Raw genomic sequence first — 20,665 nt, 5'->3', positions numbered from 1 at the left:
GGCAAAACCCCAATCTGGAATGGGATGCTCCTTTTCAGCATATGACTGTCAGAGTAGAGATGCAGAGCAATCCAAAGTTTACTCTGGTGAGGTATGTTTGACTAAAGACTTGGAGCTCAGAAATACAGCAAATTACATTTCAGGAATTTCTGTCCAGTCAGTGAGTTTTTTATGCAAAAAGAACTTTAATGTGGACAAAAATAAAAACTACACACAAATTAACAAATATGCACAGAATGCCTTACAACCTACCAGAGTTGCAAAATAAGGTGAACTAGAATAAGTAACGCCCTTAATGCACCCCGGACCCTCTATGGAAAGACACCTTTAACGTTCCATGCACCTGGAAGAACCAACCCGTGGGAACACACTACTCCTTTGAAACTCACCCAAATGACGTCATCCTATTAATCAAACACAAAACATAAGCCCTTCAAGCATAATGCATTTCATCAATGAAAAAATGTCAAGAGCATATAAAAAACGTATGCACTACATTTGAGTTCCATTGACCTCGGGAATACAAAGGAAATCCTCTCTTTCAAGGTTCTCAGCAAGTCCGCTTTCTACCGTCCCCCAGTGGAAGTGGGGCAGCCAGTGCCACTGGCATTGTAGACAGGGCCCAGCAGAGTCCCAAGAAGAACTAGCCTGCAGCCCTCTCCAGGCAGAAGTTCATCAATGCAGTGGTCCCATCATTCCTCTTCTCTCCAAGCCTCTGCTTTGAACAGGGTGTTGAAAGTGGAGGCGGAGGGTTCTAGAAGGTGGGAGACTCCAACTAATACAAAGCTGCTACATCGCCACTTTACAACAGAAAGACACTTCCTGGGAATAGCTAACAGGCTGGTACACCCCCTGCACAGCATCTTGGGGATTTTCAAAATGGCAGCACGCAGACATTCTGTGCAAGAGCTCTCTCTATGTCTTAGCTACTCCCTTATCTGACACTGCAGTGCTGGTTCCTTCCCATCAAGACTTCAAAGGGAACCACTGGTGGGATTAGTGCCACAGTTCTCACTGTTCCCTCTTTGTCGTTGGTCTAGTAATGTATCCCCAGACTTGTCAGTCAGTGACCATATGCAAATTGCTTCTCTCCATTTTTCTTCTACCAGAACAAGGCTAATCTAATCCAAACGGGCTGTTGCTCGAGAGTGGCTTTGATCCACCTGCTGGCCAGGAGAGTAATTAACTTGGTCCTGAAGGGCAATTTAAAAGCCACATCTTATTAGTGCTATCTCAGGGAAATAATACAGCAATGTAGAAACCTGAACAAGTGCAAACATGTCCAAATTATTATTTTATTTTAAACATAGGAAATGCCATGCAATCATTTGTCTATGTTGAGCCAATCCCAAAATAGTATTTATTGTAGCTTCCATCCAAAATTTAAATACAATGAAGCATTGCAAACTTACACTTTAGGCAAGAAAAAATTGGGATATTTTACTGTGGGTGCTGCAAATGCGCTTCCACATTATTTTTCAAAAAGAAGATTCTTCTGAGCTTGCACCAGAAGGGTTTTCCTTAGTACTGCGGTGGAGGAACCATTCATGTCCTCCTCGCCTTGAAGGTAGAGCAGTGGCCATGAATGCTTCATCCAATGCAGCTGAGTGGTTAAGGAGATTTGATCAGTATTTTGATGCGGTGTGGTAACTTCCTGGCTGTCTTTAGAGAAAAGGATTAATTTCAAGGCAGTCTATATCATGCACAAGGTTTATTATTAGCAGAGCCAAAGTTTCTCCTGAAAGTGCATTAAATATTAAGTATTATCCATGTGCATCACTGAGATTGGTTGCCAAAGTCCTGCTTTCAGAACCTAGGATGAAACAAAAAATGTGAAAGCAGAAACCTTGGACCAAAGAGCAGTTTAATGGAATTCTATACACATTGAACTCAAGCAAAAGCCTAGTCACCTTAAAATTCAAAGAATGCCAAAATCCGGGTTCTTTCCATTCCTATCAGCTTAGGTTAAACCATTTGGGCATTTCAGGAATTTGAAACTCAGTAGTCTGTAGTTTTGTTCATCAGAAGCACCAAGAGGCACAATGCTTGTGTCCAAATAATGCAATATTATTTTAATTATTATTACGATTACTAGTAGTATTAGTAACCCTGACATTGATAAACAGACACAGCATATTCCTATCCCTGCAGTCATGCTGCAACCACAGGTTTGTACAGAAGTAAGGTTTATTGTTGTACGTTAAATGTACATTGTTAAACGCTGGGACTTTCCTGTGCTGATTGTTTCCAAAATACTAACAGTTCTACTATTGTTTTTCATTGTGACTAATGTGAAAGTAGAGAAGATGCACAGTTGTAAAGCATTTGCATACCAATTACCCCTAAATCACATGTAACAATAGGCTTTTGACTTCCATTTTTGACATTAACTTGAGACTGTCTTTTAGAATCTTATTGTCCATAGAAAATGAATTATAACAGTGACTCCCTAATAAATGTCTCTAATGAAAGACTTACTAATCTACACAGAGAAACTCAAACACCTGCACTAATAAACGACAATGAGTAGGCGTGGTGGCCCTCAATACATTTAGTGCAATACTTTATGTGATCAAAGTAATGTAAAGGCAGACTGACTAGTTTTGTCGCTCAGCGTGATAGGCTTGGCGGTGAGGACTCTTCACTGGCTGCCTGTCAGGGATTCCAGGTTAAAGCTCTCACTGAGAATCCTCAGAGGCAGGTCAAATACACACATTCAAATGCACATTCACTGGTTACAACTCTAATTGCCCATGGGACCTGCCATCCATCACATTATGACTGGTCAGCAATAAAGCCTGCAAAGACAGGTGTCTACCTTCCTTGGAGCCCAACTATGAAAACACACTGACAACCCGCACACTCCATAAAGACATATCCACTTCCCTAAAGGCCTCCAAACCATATTATTTTTCTGATATGTGGGCCCCTTACAAAATTCCCTTACTGTGATCTAAGGCTAATGACACCAAAACATCATTCATTTTGCGGTGTGCAACCTAACAAGACCCTACTTAGTTCACGAGCCACAAAATAAAAGAGTGAACCCAAAACTTAACAGAGACTCTTTAAATTGCTGCTATCTGACTGACAAGGGGACCATCAATAAACTGAAAGAAATGTTACACAGAACAACATTAGGAGAAACAAAAGGCAAGCAGAAGAAGGCCTTTAAAAAGCTAGATGAAACACAAGTCGACTGATTGAGGTCAATTATATATGAATTCGATGTGAGATGACTCAATGCCTATAAAAACATTAGCAAACATATAGTACCAGCTGTCAGGATAAAACAAGTCCTGAATTCAAAGACATGTAGAGTAATGCTGTGCTTTATATGACTGAGTGACCATCAGTAGTTCCCAAATTGAAACCCAGGCGATTTAAACCGTGTTCTCAGATGATAATGGTTTAAAGATTGTCAGCCTAATTTTGGACACAGCATGCATATGTTGCCTCTGTAATCTGGGTTAACTGCTTTTTTTAACTGCTGAGGAGGAATGCGTGCATGTGGGAAAATGATTTTTCTTTTTCCCATGTGCCTGGTCGTTCCTGAGTGGTGCTCTATAAGGCCAGGCACAAATCCCTCCTATAGGCAGAGGGTGCAGGCGGCCTCTTATGTAAGATCCATGGGGTGGATCACTTACTCTTACCCTCCACAATCCAGTGGTTGTTAGGGAGACCCGCCAGTGCCTCGGCATACACAACTCAAATTTGACCACCCAAAAACTCATCTAACTGTGGGAGTTGTATGCCCTCACAACACAGCACACAAACTCACTCCACTGACTTCACTCTAAAAACTTGGCATATGTTGGTATATGCAGCCAACATTGTGAGGAAGAGCCTGATTTCCCTGGCAGCATACCATGCATATGAGACCCGACAGTCTAACCCACCTGTCTTGGCCTGATTGTCTAGCCCGGCGGTCTTTGCTCTGCAGCTTGGGGACAGCATTGGGACCACACATTGCTGGGCTAAAGCGCTCTATACTGAATATGGTCCCACAAAGACAAAACATTTCCTTTGTTTTAGAAATTAATTTGCCATAGAAGCCCTCCAACACGTTGCAAATATCTGTTGGAAAAGTAGTATGAATGAGGTTGAAGTGGTCCTCTACTTTGGTGGGACGTTCCACATTAGAGTCAATTAAATTGGTGCACATATTTTTCAGCATAGTAGGTAGATAGTTTATTATATGCACCTCTAAACAACAAAGCCAACACAAAGAGATGATGGACGGAGTGCTGAAACCTTTCAGACACTCACCCCCAGTCACAAATCTGTGTTAAAACCATCATCATTCTTTAGCTCACTTTGCCACCCCAGTTTAGACCCAGCCATATGCAAATCAGTCTGCTTATTTCCGGTCCAGGGAGGACCTGGCTTGGCAGTTCGGGCTGGACTGTTCCTATGAGGCACAGGGTCAAGACCGATTTGCATATGGCTGGGTCTAAACTGGGGTGGCATGTTGAGCAAAAGAAAGATGGATTTAAGCCAGATCTCTTGACTGGGGGTGAATGTTTGATTTGCTCTGCTTTCCGTCCATCATCTCTTTGCCTTTTGCTTTCTTGCCCTAAGCGCATTGGGTATGCCTAGGTGTGGGTCCTGGGCTTAGTGTGAAACTGGATTCAACCTAGCCTGGTTGATGAGGAGTAATGCCCCGAAACCGGTCCCAGGATGCCTGTTTCAGGTCCAGGGAGGACCTGGCTTGGCAGTTTGGGCTGGACAGTTCCGATGAGGCATAGGGTCAAGACTGATTTGCATATGGCTGGGTCTAAACTGGGGTGGCATGGTGAGGAAAAGAACAATGGATTTTTCCCAGATCTCTTGACTGGGGGTGAACGTTTGATTTGCTCTGCATTCCTTCGATCATCTGTGTGTCTTTTGCTTTCTCGCCCTAAACAACAAAGGCAGGGTGGATAGCCAAATCACAATAGTTTCCTTCTTGATGATTTCATTGTGTATCCAGAAATGTTTAATCCTGCCCTTCCTTTATCACATTTGTTTCCTGTAAGATAATATCTGAATACATTTTAATAAACACACAAACTGTGTGGTCCCAATGCCCTTTTTAATTCTCCAGATAAGGTCCCTGTGCCCTTTCCAATTCTCCAGATCAGAGGCTTGTCACCAAGAATGATATTTAATTCATTTCTCTCTAGAAACAAAAATGTAGTCTAAATGGATAAAATAACTCTAATTGGATAAAAAGTTCATATGCATTATTGGGTATAACACTGCAGCCCACATTAATTTTCAAGGCAGTAGCGGCCACTCATACTGTGAAGTGGTGAGGCGGGGGAGGGCAGAACAGAAAGAAATAACAAGTATAAATAAAGACAATAAAACTTACCTGCTCTAACGGCCATCGCCTTGCTCCCGATCCTCGCGTCCTTGTCAGGAGCTTGCTGCACCAGCGCAGGCTCCCAATCCCAGCGCTGCTCACATGCTGGGAATGATATTCTCAGCATGTGAGCAGTGCTGGGACTGGTCTGAGGCCTCAGTTTGATGCTAAGACATAGACTGGGAGCCTGTGTTAGTTTCTCCACCCAGTTGAACAACATAGCTTAGTGGAGAAAGGTTAATTGCGCGTGACGGTTTGGCCGGCCCCAGAGAGCCGGTCAAACTGTCATGAGCACCTGGCATTGACCACCACTTCCCCTCCTCCCTGGTGCTGCACCATCAGGATGGGATGCCACACCCCTCCCTCGGCTTGCAGCCTGAAGGGCTACAAATAAAAGGATAATAAAAATGTTTATTATCATTTTATTTTTGTCCTTTGCCTCTACTGGTTTTCAGCAGGAGAAAGGGGTCGGCGCTCCTCTGCCATAACGGAGGAGCCACCCCTAGCCCCAAGTGACCATATCTGGAACAAAGTGTTGTGAGATTTACATCGGAATTTTTGTCCGAGTAATCCAAAGTAGGGCTGTGCGCTGTTTGCTACTTTGCGCTACTTAGCAGCAAGAGGGAATATCATGAGTGGTGCATAGGCATTCCCATGCAACCTCCAGTTGGTTTTGATACAAATTTCTGGCTACTAAGATTGTTAGACGGGTATTTGTTAAAAAGTCTCAAAATGTGTTCCTCCTTTGCATCTGTGCTGTACTGTACAACACACGAACGAAGTGGGAAAATATTAAAGAATTGTTTTTGTCCTGGAAGGGAACCTTTCCACTTCAAAATCTATCCTTGACAGAAGACAAGCACATTTTCACTATGGTGCAAGAGTGCGTGAGTTGGCGCACGGCATCCTAAATTGCACTGAGGGAAGTATAAACAGCGCCATAACTGAGTAGAAAAAGAGCTGTTTTTCCCTCATCGTTTGATGCAATGACCCACAACATCTTTGGCTGCTGCGTTGTATTGCAGCAAAACGTAGTAAATCTGCTCCCCAAGATTAACCTCACAGTTTCTTTGTATGATCTGGGATAGCATGTGCTGAGCCATCCCTCTGACACCCTGGCTTCTTCTCTCTCTATCTGGTGAGACCAGAGAGGATTAAGTCAAATCAATTACCCATGGATACCAAATAGCTTCATTTTAATATTTATGAATGTACATTCAACAGATTCAAAGGTTGTTTACCATCTGAAAAACACATACTGCTGACAAGATGAGCTTCTAGGCAAGGGAGAGAGCCATTCAACATATTAGTGATATCATCTCTGGCATGATGTTGCCTGTTAAATTCAAAATTGCCAAATGGTTCACATTTTTTTATGTGCTCTTGGGTTTATTGGGTTGCAGTTTGACCAAATGTTTGACAACTGCACTAAGCGCAGCAGTCACAGATAGGAGCTGAAAAAGAGGGGTGCTATTCTTTTTCAGTAGCGGTCCGTGGAGGGAGTTTGCTGGGGCAGTGAGGCGGGGCGGGGCGGGGAAATGTAAACACCGGAATATAGAGGTAAGTACATATTTAAATAAATGAAACGAATTTTGTTGCGCGCGCTGCATCGCCTTTTGCGATGCAGCGCGCGCAAAGGAATTTGTTTTATTTATTTTAATGTGTACTTACCTCCGTTCATCCATATTTTGGTGTTTACATTTCCCCACCTGCCCCTCCCCCGCCCCGCCTCACTGCCCCACGAAAGTCCCTCCACGGACCGCTACTGTCCTTTTTGTGAATAGATCCTATGAATAATCTTGGGGTTCTCTTAAAATATGAACAAGTGTACCTCACCTCGCACCAATGGGAAATCATCGGAATCAAGAATGTTTGTAACATAGCAAGAGCCATTTACCATAGCTGCTTCCTGGATTTTAAACCGAGATTAATGATTCAAAATACACAGGATAAAATATGTTATAGAGTTATATTATCTCTGAATGTTGTGTTCAAGTTCATAAGTTACCGGGGAGAAGAGTTTCAGATGTTGGTTCATGGATAGGTTTAGGATCACATGCGTGCCGCTAGACATCCGATTATAGGTTACAGAGTGTATCTAGTCTCGTGTTACCAATCATTGTCTTTTCAGAACGGGACATCCTCAAAGCATGAGATGGGTTTCTCTTCTGGAACTCTGTGTATCTTTTAAGAGTAATTACTGAACACTTGTTCCATTGAAAAAGGTACACAGTTTAAGCCAATTTCTTCTTCAGGCTTACTCACTGTTCGTGCAAAAGAAAATATGAAGAACATCTGAAGTACCATTCCAGACATGTAAAACAAAGTCTACATTCAGCCAGAGACTTTTGGAAGCAGGCATACTTTTCATATTAGGTTGTGGAGGCAGTGGCCTCCTCTTTTATTGAATATACTTACTGATGTGATACAGGTTGCCAAACATTCACATGTGGTTTCATTGTTGCAGGTTCCGCGGCTGACAGCTAAGCTGAAGTTATTCAAAGCCTCCTAATGCCTCTACAGTTCTCACAGGAGGGTTTGTGGCTCAATATCCGATGAGTGGGTTGCCACATTGGAGCAGTTCAGACTAGAGAGCTACACATAACATGCAGGTAAGCCTCATCATCTAGTTTGATTCTAAAAAAAATAAAAACTCTTGAACCTTTTTTGTCAGCACTGGGTATTCTGGTGATTTTTCAAGATATATAGTCCATCTGCCAATTTGGTTTCATCACTATTCACCCCCTTTAGAGCATTCATTTCCCTAAAGGACCTACCTGCTACCGTCCCAGGGCCGGCTTTAGGGCAGTGCAAATAGAGCGGTCGCACTGGGCGCTGACCTGTGGAGGGGGCAGTGTGTTTAGAAATTTCTAATGATGGGAGAGATAAGGGGCACTTTTGCAGGTGGTAGGGAGAGAATCCGAAGAGGTGGTAATGGGATGTGGGGGCGCTAAAAATGATTGTCGCACAGGGCGCCATCAGCGCTAAAGCCGTCCCTGTACCGTCCTCCAAGGTCGCCTTTCAAAGCATGGGGTCCTTGTATTCTTGCTACTATCCTGTTAATAGTACTTTGTGCAGAACAGGAACTGTCCCAAGCAAAAGAATCTGTTGATCAAATGTCAAATTAGTCTCCAATTGTGGAGGAAATAGCTTATTGCAAATGTCCCTACTTGACATATCCTGACACTTAGTATCTCACGGTGAATTGTAATTCCCACCTTCTTGGTGCTTGTGTTCATGTGACTCCTCGCCTCAATATCTCCTACCTTCTGTCTCCCTTTTTCTTGCAGAGCTTGGGTCACAATGAATTGAGTGTTGATTTGAATACCTGTATCTCGCATTTAACTCTTTCTACATACTTTTTTTTACACTTTTTGTTAACAAAGCTCATCATATGAACTGAATGCTAATAAAAAAGTGTTAACATTTCAATTCACTCTTGTGGCCCGCGGGCTGTATGAGCAGCAGCCGTGGTGTAACATTAGCCCCTCCTGCCCCAACCGTAAGAGGGGGAGGGCAAGCTCCAGGGGCCCCTCTAGCACTGTGCACGGGCAGCGGGCCCCTGACCTGAGATCTTCTGACTGGGCCCTGGGGCCTCAATTTACTTTGCAGGGGGGGCCCTCCAGTTTTATTACGCCACTGAGCAGCAGTTCCCCCTTTTCGGTTGTATGATACTTCAGCTACACTCAGACATCCACAATAAAGGCAGTGAGGGAAGACATTGCTGCTCTTGAGCCGGTTTGGTGCAGGTACAAGGTGCTACCTAACAGCTTCTAAAGAGGAAATCTCTCCAGGACGTGGGTTAAATAAGGCACTGAACACTCCAGCTAGAGAAAGGCCACCTCTCAGAAATTTACAAGAATTGCTGTCCAAGTGTGAGCCACTGGCTCTGTGCATGGTAGATGGGAGAGCAAACCCTCCAGTTCTGCCTGAACCTAATGGAGGTTCAGCGATTGATTAATAGGATCCCTGTCCAGGTGGGGCTAACAGTGCAAATACTTTTAACTTCCCAGAGCTTGGGAAAGCCCCACAGAATTGTGATCGATGTTACTGCACACTTGGAATGCGCAGTGCAGGTAATACAATTTCACTATCACCCCAATAGAATCCCCATACATTGGTAAGGGGGAACAATAAAACCTAGTCAATTTCTCCTGACGATTACTCCATGTCCTATGCACATTCCAGGGGTGTATAGCCTTTAGGCGATGCTCACCAAGGCCGTTCATGCGCAGTTAGTCACATTATTCAAGGATGACTCGCTTACAGGTTTGAAGGCCTCCTTTATCACTGTATGATTATCTGTCATCAATTCTTTCTGTCTGGGAATGTACAATCCTATCTGGGTAGATTATTACCTTGATGTGTGTTATACAACCATAGATCACTCAACAGCAGGGAATGCTCAGCTGAATATTATGCCATTTGCCATTTCAGATTTTCATTTCGGCTGTAAGCCATACATAAAAAACAATAAAACATAATGTAAAACTATACAACGAGCATACACCAAAAAAGCGATAAAACTTGCTTAGATCATTTGACATTTGATAGAATCGACTCGGCCAAAACATTTCATAAGCTCCATAAAGAGTCACAAAGGTGAATTCTCATAGTCCTGGCGCATAGGGGGAAACAGTTCCTAACGGCACCCTATCCTTTAAAAATGTACAGGTACAGTCATGAGCTACAACATCTCAAAGTGCTATTGCATGAGGAGAAGCAGAGACACTGCACAATTATTAAATCCTGTGTGTGGTGTTTCCGTACATACTTCCAAAGTTAGGGCCATATTATCCAGGACGGTGTTAAAATGATCTCCGCTTTATCGGCAGGAAACTGCCGCTAAAGCGGCGATAATGGACTCGGTATGCCGCAGAGAATTCAAATAGAAGCCCATGTTCACACCAGAACATGGGCTTCTATTGGAATTCTCTGCGGCATATTATCAAGCCCATTATCGACGCTTTTAGCGGCAGTTTCCAGCCGCTAAAGCAGTGATAATTTTAACGCCGTCCTTGATAATATGCCCCTTAGTTGTTAAATTGGTACTGAAAATCAATGTTATTTGGGCAAACAGCAAGAATATGTATTTCAGTACCTGGAGTCCTTCGTTGCAATAGGGCCACCGCGCTCCCGTGCTAAACAGCCCTTATATTATTTTTCACATTTCGCTGGATTGGCAGTGGAATGCCTCTGCTTTCTGTACAATAGATCTACCATCAAAATGCCTCTATCCTTTGAATATATTTTCAGAACAGCCACAGTTACAATAGAAAATATCTTTGGATACAATTAGATGTGATATTCTATAGAACCGAGCATCGCATGGGTGACCTGGGCACTGTGCAACCAAGCGTTGTGTCTGTGATCTGGCAGGGAGCTAGTTAACAAAAACCTATTGATGTTTGTCCTGCTGCCTTCCTAACTAGGTCATCTTTTGTACACTTCATTTATATAGGCACCAATTGATAACATGATACGCTCTTTATAGAATTATTGCTTTTCTTGAAAAGCCACTTCATTGTCTGGCTTTTTGTAAATGTTGGCACAGTGTTGACGTGACCCCCTGCTGCTTATTTCACACTCTCACCGACCTGTAGGTGTTTCGAGATTTCTTTTTTTGTATTCATTCTTTGAAAAGCAGGACCAACTAATTATAGTTTGAATCTCATTAAATGTAACAAGAGCCAATTTGTCAATAAAACTGGAGATGACACATATTCAGGTTTCTAAAATATACATTTACAAACTAAAACAACACTGATAAGTATAACCCACAATAGGTGTGGGGGTAGCAGAGATCTAGCAGTGGCGTAGTAAGTTTAAAAGGCTTTAGGGGTGTTAGTGGCAATGACAAAGAAGTCAATAGTAGCAGCACTGAGCATTCCAGAGGAGGGAGATGCTGGGGTGAGTGTGGGCACATTTTACAATTCACAGTCTGTTGGGAAGTGGTTTATTAGTAGGGGTCAGTAGGTACCTACCACTAGTGATTAGGCCACAATCACAATAACGTCTCAATAAATCTTTCCCTTGCTCAACACTTGGTAGCTGGTTGTGAGCAGTCAGGCTTTTCTTAGGAGACAGGAGTGTAAAGCATTTTTAAAAAGACATTACGTTAAACAAGTAAGGCACAACACACAATAAAAATCCAACTCCAATTTATACAAATATTTGCATGATTAAAATGACACCAAAATGACAAAAATCCAATTTATGGTACCAGAGATAGGAATTTATATAGAATAAATACTTTCTAGTGCCTAAAAGCTAAAAGTTCCACTTTGGCACATCTGGTCGAGCTTGACCGGGACAAAGTCAACATTTCAGTCCGACTGCAATTAGCTCGGTCAAGTGTTTACCTTGTGACTTGGTCACTTTATGGAGCTTTTTCTCTCGAGGTCGAGAGAGGCTCCTCGTCAGGCCGGGTTTCGAGCCGACGACGGCAGCTTGGTTTAGAGCAAGGCCTCAGTGAAATTCTGGAAGTCTTGAGCTCCGGCGCTTTCAGTGGGATGAACCTGAATTCCAGGCCGGGTCACCGTTCGACGACTGCAGCTTGCCTCTCGACTGAGGGATGTTCAACTAATGGAACTTTTTGATAAAAACTCTCCAAACTTATGGATCGTCTTCCAGAAGGTCCTTCTGGGGCTCCAAAGTGTCCACAACACCAACCCAGGGTTCCAGTAGCTCTGAGTTGCTCCTTGGGATGTTAGGACTACGTCTCCCACAGTGCACCTGGCCAGATCCTTAAAAGTCACCGGATGCTCTCCAGCTGGGGTGTGCTTGGTGGAGATGATGCAGGTGGAGCTTTTTTAACCTGTTAATTTCATATAGTCCACTCCTTCAACTTTCAAAGCCAGGCAGAGTCCTATTTGAGCTGAAGACCAAAGTGTGACACAGGTGCAGTCCTTAAGAGTGCAGTCCTTGCTTGTGCAGTCCAAGGCTCCAGCAGGACAGTCCTTCTTCTTCTTGTAGTATTAGGCAGGGACCTGAGTTGCCGGGCAGCTCTCTCATATTTATCCAGTGTTTCTGACTGACAAGCCGGGGGCATCCTTGGCCAATGGGGTACAGGGTGCCACCCAGAAGTATGACAGCTTCCTCCAAAATATTCTTGTTCCAGAAAGCACTATTCCTTTAAAATCCAAAATGGAGAAACTCTCTCCTGGAGGTTGAGATCATGTTAAGCCAACCCAATGGAATGGCTAAGTTTCCCTAACATTCCCCTTCCAGACTCAATTACTGGGGCTCCTTTGTGGCTGGTGGTGCAGGAATTGGGGGTGAGCCTGCGTCCTGTCCTAACTGTTATTCCCTCTTTGAAGACCAGTTTGGCTATCCAGCCCTACCATTTGCTCTCCAGCTTGCAGATCTCCTCCCACCTGATGTCCTTTGGCTCAATGCAGGCCACTTCTCACCTCATCGGAGCAGTTTGGCTCAGCCTGCCAAAGCTGGTCAATCAGGAGAGGCTGCTGGAAGACGAAATTTCAATTCATCAGACAATTAAGTTCTATAAATTCTTTTCTGTGATAGTTATAATAAATCTAATCTTGGCAAGTTTTTGGATTTATTCTGTCATTGTAATACTTTGAAGTATATTTTTAGCTAGTTCCTGTCAATATTTATACTTTATTAAAGTATTCTCATGTTAGCCTCTGGAGACAATGTGCTACAATGAGGAAAAACTAGCCCTTTTTCCCCTCACCAGGACATATAAAACCTTTTTTATAAATGTCCCTGCTTATAGTTACAAGGTACCCTACCCCTGGGGCACCTAGGGGAGGCATTACGTAAAAATAAGGTAGTTTAACATTTTGAAAGTACCTTCAATTTTAAATTTGACTTTGCATATAATTTACTTTTAAAACAGCCTGCAAAGTAGGGCTACCTTTAAAATGACTGCAGACAACACAGCAGGGCACACATAAGTGCATTAAATCTGCTGGGCCTCTAAATCTACATGCCTGTTAATTAAATGCGACTAGTGGGCCTCCATCACTGATTGTGCAACCCATTTATGTAGCCCTTTTAAACATGTCTCAGGCCTGCCATTGCCGTCTGTGTGTCCATTCTTTACACTGCCCGAGGTACATGTAGTATCACTTTACTAGGGGCTTATAATTAAATTAAATATGCCAATTGGGGATAAGCCAATGTCACCATGTTCTAAGGCGTGAGCACATGTGCTTTAGCACTGGTCAGCAGTGGTAAAGTGTGCAGAGTCCTAAGGCCAGCAAAAACAAGATCAGCAAAAATGGAGGAGGAAGGTAAACCATTTGGAGGAAGACCACCATAAAGGTCTAACAGTGCACAAACAATAATATGTCGAAATCAGGTTTCAACAAATATGTATAATTTGTGCCTCACCAAGAAGAGTGTCTACAATTGTTTTGATCATATTAAAATCTTTGTTTCCTGAACAACTCAGAATTACAAGGAATATATGCCTTGTGTGCTTTTCTAATGGTTGATACATTTTGAAATATGTGTATAGTCAATTTACAGGCATTTAAATGTGTGTTAGAAAAGAATTGACACCCTCTAGGCTTTCCTATCTCACATTGAAGACATTTGACAAAACTAGCCAACATTACAGTAGGGGGAGAGCCTTGCAATGAATTCAGTTCTTTCTGTCAGACAGGACGCAAGCTGACAGGTTAGAGTCTTTGCTCTCACCTGACAAAGCCCTTAAGACTGGAGTTCCACAGGGCTCATTCCTGTGTCCCACTCTATTTAAAGTATATATAAGTCACCTCTGACCTCCATCATTGAAGCTTTTGATATTCAGGCTTTCTCCTATGTGAACAACACCCAACTTATATTTTCTCTAGGGGATAGTCCAGCCATAGGGCAGGAGACTTTAAAACACTGTATAATGAGGTTGATGGTGGAATGGATGAACCAGAAAAATCTGTGCTGGAATTTTCCTACAACAGAGATCATACTCTTCAGTCACAAGGCCACTGGTTGGTCCAGTGACTGGTGGCTAATGGAAGATACCACTGAAGCCACAACACCGGCATCAGTGGTAAAAAATCTTGGGGTAAAATTTGAAAGAAGGCTTAATTTTCTTACCCACATAACTTTTATTTGGGTGAAATGTGTTTTGCTCTGCTGCACGCACTGAGAAAAACGTTAGACTTTGGTTGAAAAAATGGAAAGCCGTTGTTAATGTCCCTTTTAACTCCAGATTGAATTATGCAAACTTTTTTTTAGGTTTTCCAGCCTATTTGATCATACATTTGCACCTAGTTCAAAACGCAACCACTAGGTTAATCCTGGCAGTCACAAAACGCCACTCAATACAAGGTCGTTTTAAGGAATTACACTGCCTCTCTATTGAGAAGTGGATCATCTTTAAGGCATCAGTGCTTGCTATTCACTCCTTTATTGGGGTGGTGCAGAAGTATCTCTGTTTGCCCCCTCAGATCAAAAGAAGCATTGTACTGACAACCCCAGGTTTCCACCTGAAATCTAAGGGTCATCACTTGTTATAAATGGGGTTTCTGCTCGGCTAAGGTATGCACCCAAGCCAGGCAGAACCCACCACTCTAGTCAGGGTAAGCTAGATACACACCAAAGATGACCTGTGCTCACCCTCTGGCAGCTTGGCGTAGAGCAGGCAGTCTTATCCACAGAGGGACTGTGTAAAGCATTTGTGCAACACACACTCAAAGAGACACACTGAATACACCACAAAAAGTGACTCCACACAGGTTATAAGATTGCTATATACCAAAACAAGACCAAAATGACATAAATCAAATAAGTACTTCCTCAGTTATGCAGGTTTTTAGAGAAAATCAAATACATTCAGTATGTGACAATAGGGCACAGAAGCAACTGCGCTCCTATTAGACTAGTTAAGGTAACTTCTGAGAAATCTCAACAATAACAGTCAGATGAGGCAGTTTAGTCTTCGGAGGCGGTCCAAAGCCTCTTTCTGGGTCCTCCTCAGAAGTTTCACCCCACACTGTAGAATAAACAATGCCCAAAGTGTTGGCAGGTCCGGGGACCTTCAGGCCACCCGGGTCGCAACTTCGACCGAAGGTGCTCAGGACGGCCTCAGCCAGCGTAGAAATAACTCCAGGGCTTGCACAGAAAGTGGGTTCGGCTCAGCTCCCCTGGGACTAGGAAAGGTAAGACAACTTTGCTACATGCAAGTGTGCAGGACGGCGAGCGGGATCTAGTTGGTCCAATACCAGGATTGTAGTACCTTTTAGCCGGAGCATCAGGGAAGCAGGCGGGCCACAGTAGACTATCCTCCTGTAGCGAAGGCAGCCTTGGTGGTCTGCTGCTCAACACACAGGTCTTGAGGATGACGGTCTCTCCTGGCTGGTTCCACAGCTCATCAGAAACACAGTACAGGTTTTCCCCTTGTCGACGGCGATATTAGCATGATGGGCTTCATTCACATTGCTCAGGCAATGAGTTCAGCAGGAATGCGGCTATCTCAGACATAGCTTTCGGCAGCGTTTTCAGGGACAATCACCACAGTGCTGGCGTGTAGGTGAGTGAAGCCCTAATTTTAGACAAAATGGAGCACTGATTCTTGTCCGTCTCTACTGTTGAACTTACAGTTTCTTGAGTCACGCTGCAGTGATGAAAGGGAAGAATCTTTGATGGTCCTTAAATTCCCAAAGAACAGGGGGCAAGCCAACAACCCCTCGGAGAACACTCGTGGGGCACAAAAGAAGGTCGCAGGTGGAATGCTAGTTCATCAAGGCAAGGTGCTGAGTGGCAGTCTCTCTCGCAGCCCAGAACTCAGCAGGCAGCAGGCCAACACAGCAAAGCAGTTAGTAAAGTGGTAGTCCCTTCTAGCAGCACAGCAGTCCTCCTTGCAATGTGCAGATGTAGACCCAGCAGCTTCTGGTTACAAGTCCCAAGCAGTGTCTGATTAGATGGGGGCCAGAGCTCCAGTACTTATACACAACAATGCTGTTGATGTAGGGGTGACTTCAAAGGAGCCCTGTGAAGTGCACAAAGATCCCTTTCAGCCCAGCCCTGGCTCCAGACTATCAGTAGGGTGTAAATCAGCCATTTGTGTGAGGGCAGGACACAACCTATTCAGATGTAAGGGTGAGACACCTCTCCTTCTTCCTGCCCAGGAAGACTATCAGTATGCAGATGAATGTAGATGTATCCCCTGTCACACTAAGCCCTTCCTGTGTTATGGCTGTCTAAAGGAAATGCACTAAGTGTAATTGTCACCCAGCCCAGGCGTGTATTGGAGACCGGCTGCAAAGCACAAAGAGTTAAAAGCCCAGAGAAATGCTAACTTTCTAAAAGTGGCCTTTTCAAAATAGTAATGTGATATCCAACTTCACCAGTACTGAAGATTTATCATTACTATTCTAAACATACTCAAAATGGCAAAGCTGCTCCTTTCTGATCAGGAATTACCACTTAAAAGTATAAAGAGAAATTCCCAATGCTAGCCTATGAGAGGAGTAGGCCTCACAGCAGTGAAAATTAAATAGGCTGTTTGTCACTATCAGGACATGCAAAACCTAAAGGTACGTGTCCTACCTTTTACTTACACAGCACCCTGCCCATAGGGCCACCTAGGTCCTACCTTAGGGGTGGCCTATGTGTAATAAAAGGGGAGTTTAAGGCTTGGAAAGTAGTTTTAAATGCCAAGTTAGAGTGGCAGTAAACTGCACACACAGGCCCTGCCATGGAAGGCGTTGGATGGGTTTTAAAGGCTACTTCTGTGGGTGGCACAATCAGTGCGGCAGGCCCGCTAGTAGCAATTCATTTACAGGCCCTGGGTATATGGTATACCACTTTACAAGGGACTTACAAGTAAATCACATATGCTAAACAGATGTAAACCAATTATACCATGTTTGGGGGAGAGAGTATGTGCACTTTAGTACTGGTTGGCAGTGGAAAAGTGCCCAGAGTTCTAAAGCCAACAAAAAGAAGGTCAGAAAAAAGGGTGGAGAAAGTAAAAAAGTTGGGAAATAACCCTAAAGAAGGGCGAGGCCCCAACATCACTCCTTTACTTATATGGCCTCCAAGGCCTGGAATGAGTTGCCTTTCTTTCTGCGTAGAGCTCCTACTGAAGTTCAGTTTAGAATACAACTTGAGACTTGTTTTTTGTCAGTAAGGGTTACTATGGTTACTGCTTGTTGCTAGTGCTGAGACGCCTGATATTGGCAGCTGTGTGCTTTACAAGTATTACTGTACTTTAGGAGCTGTTAGTGAATAATGGAGAAATTTCCGATTTTTGGTGAAAATGTTACATCCATAGCAGTATTCATCAAAGGAATTCCCCCGATCATAGCATAACATACTGAAGGATACTTCACTAGTAAATTCTCTTCCACATTTTGTATTTGCTCCAGAAATTAGAGCATTTTCCATTATCACTCAAATCTGAATCCGCTGTGCTGCCTTACAAATGTTATATGGTTGGTGTTCATGTGGAAAAATCCTCGAAAGGCTTTGAAATGTTTGCAACTCTGCAAGGGGGGAGGGAGAAAATGACATAAAAAAGCAGTAAATTGATATACTGATTCTGCCATTTTCCATTCTAGCCAAGACACAGTATTCATAGGGGGGATTTACCATGATTCCCACAAAGCAACAATGTAAGGAAATCTACAGCCTTGCTTTGCCTCGATGGCATAAAACTGCCCATTTGTGTATGATACATATCTCTTGCTCCTGATGTCATCTGTCATGCTCACTCTAGAAATGACTTGCTTGTAAAATAGTATGCACAATGAAGTAGTGCACCACGGTATAAAGGTGAGCAAGATGTGCCTGGTGTGAACTTTGGAGCCTAAGCACACAATCAGAATGGATATCTGTGTGCAGGCAACTGCCAATGGCATATTCCATGCCACACAATTTACCTTCTGCCCATTGTTTGCACATGTATTTTGTTGGTGCTAGGATTTCATGCAAAGCCAGGTGGTGCTACCTTGGCAACTTAACTTGTTCTGCATTGCATAGAGTATCGGGGTTTCACACTATCTCACGCAATACTGTTTCAGCACTGTGCCTGCATCCACTATCAGTGCAAAAGTCTTTGGGCGCGAAAAAGTTGATCCACACTGTTGTTTGCACCACTTTGCGTCAGGTATCACCCGTTCCAAAGCACGAGAGCCTGTGCAAAAGTTTAGCAAATCTTCATTTAAAAAAAGCATGTATTGCTATTTCTAGCCATCACCATTGCAAAACGCGATATCGCACAGATGTGGAAGGGTGAGCACCCCGACGATCAGTAGGTGGAAAAAGGCAATAGACGATTGCATGAGTGCTGAGATCGCAGTGTTCCAAGCTCGAGGCTGCCCCAGAAGCACAGGAAAATATGGTCCAGTTGGGCGATCTACCGGGCATAGAGCTACCCCCCTTACCATCTCCGGACCCCTCATAGGACTTATTCCCCTAATAGAAAGGATCACTGAGTAACCCGGACTACAATTTAAAACTATTGGTGTGTTCATCCAATTTGACAATCATAGACTTGTGGGATTTGAGACTAACTGCGCAATGTTTTTGTTGTTGTACCTGAAGGTTATGCAGGGGTTACAATTTTATGTTTTTAATGATACATATTGTCTTCAAAATGTATACATGGGGCCACGGCCTGGTATGTACCATGAAAATGTAATAAAATATGTTGTTAAAAAAAAACACATATATAGTACTAATTGTTACAAGCCTGTTGCATAGACACTTGTTGCAATCTCACTTGTTGCATCGAGACAGCCACTGTGCCGCAGGGTTGCACTATAAAATAACAGACACACACCAAAATGTGGTGATTGCCCTCTGACATTCTGTCATCTCCCAGCCTGGGAACCCGAGTTAATCTTTGGTTAAGTGGGAATCCCAGCATGTAAACTCTTATGTGCTGTAGGGGCTGCTGTGCCCCGTGTTATTCTGTTGCAGGTGCACCCCAAAACGAAGGCTCCTGAATATGCAAGCGTTCACATTGGCTGCCGGCTATAGGAGTGAGTTTGTCCTATGGCTTTAATTAGTGTAAGCATCTGGCTCCGTCTCGTAAGCACCGGTCAAACAATTAACATCTGTTAATGATGAGCTTGTGGATCGAGTAAGATGTAGGCCTTACATAGTCATTCATAGTCATTCCAGAGCTTGCATATTGCCTTTCGAGACTTCTGCTTGCCTCTGCCTGATTGACGTCCTATGCCTTCAAGTCTTTGAGGACAGAAATCTCAAGAGGATTATACAGAAGTAAGTAATTTCAAAAACTCTACTCCTGCCAGTCAGAATTCATGAATTCACTATGATCTTCCTGAGGAGAGAGCTGGCGTGGGTGCTAATATCTAATAAGCCGAGTGTATAGTCGAGGTCGATCCTTCTTTTGAATCCCTTCCCAGGCCCATCATAAAGTGGGGTGTGCCCCAGTGTTCGGCATTAGCCCCGATTTTACCTCACACCATCTCCTACTTTACTCCAGTGTGTGGATTTGAATACTTTACGCATAGCAACAATACTCTGCCTCATCTAAGTATCGGATATAATGGTAGACCTTGCAAGGTTGATATCAGCAATGTATTATCCAACATTTGTCTGTGTATTCTGGCCAATATTCTGAAACTGGACAACACAAATTTAAAGATTTTCTTGAATCAGTCTATGATATTGTTTCGCCAGACCAAATTGTGCCTCATACGTGGCGTAATCACCTAGCCAATTAACGTTGGACTAGGCAAATAAGCTGTGGAAAATGTAACTCTATTAGTGACCAACCTGTCTCTGAGACCTCAAATCACAGCCACTTGAAAGAGCTGCTTCTTCCACTCTTCCATCTGAGGCAGTTCAAGTCTAGCCTACCATTTCTGGCTTTCCCTCACAAAGTCACCATAGCCAATTATTGTTTTACACTTGGCTTGACTTTTTAATGGACATTTATTTCAGGCTTAATGTCAGTGCAACTAAGTAACTCCAAAAGGTCAAAATGGGACCCAAAAAATAGCGGGACTAAAGAAAGTTCGACCACTTATCTCCAATGCGTTGCTCTCTTCATTGATTGCTCATCTGTAAAAAGGATCTGCTTTGAGAACCTTTACATTATGTACTGGATATTTCAAAATACTGATCCAGTGTTTGTGAGACAGAAGTGTGTATTAATGATCTTCCTATGCAAAATCTATTTTGCTCACCGACTTTACACCATGATCCAGTCTATCACACATAGAATATCATTCAGGGCCAAGGCAGATAAAGGCTGTATCTCTCTTCCAAGCAAGGCCTACCTCTTCACATAAACATAAAGCCTTAAAACCTGACTTTTTATATTTAAAATTTTCGATGTTTTCTGCTAGACAACTGGTCTCAACAGTT

General features: G+C 43.3%; 1 protein-coding gene across 1 annotated transcript in view; it reads left to right on the top strand.

The window, feature by feature from the left end:
• Positions 1-20,665, top strand: part of PTPRE (protein tyrosine phosphatase receptor type E) — an 895,414-nt gene that overhangs the window by 322,083 nt on the left and 552,666 nt on the right. Inside the window, exon 3 of the mRNA XM_085606227.1 lies at positions 7,815-7,959. The gene's annotated coding sequence lies outside the window, so the exon portion shown is untranslated. The remainder of the gene's footprint in view (positions 1-7,814; positions 7,960-20,665) is intronic.

Source organism: Triturus cristatus, chromosome 1_2 (genome assembly GCF_964204655.1).
Source record: "Triturus cristatus chromosome 1_2, aTriCri1.1, whole genome shotgun sequence".
NCBI lineage: Eukaryota > Metazoa > Chordata > Amphibia > Caudata > Salamandridae > Triturus > Triturus cristatus.
Note: the sequence above shows the minus strand (reverse complement) of the source record. Positions and strands in the feature narration are given on the sequence as shown.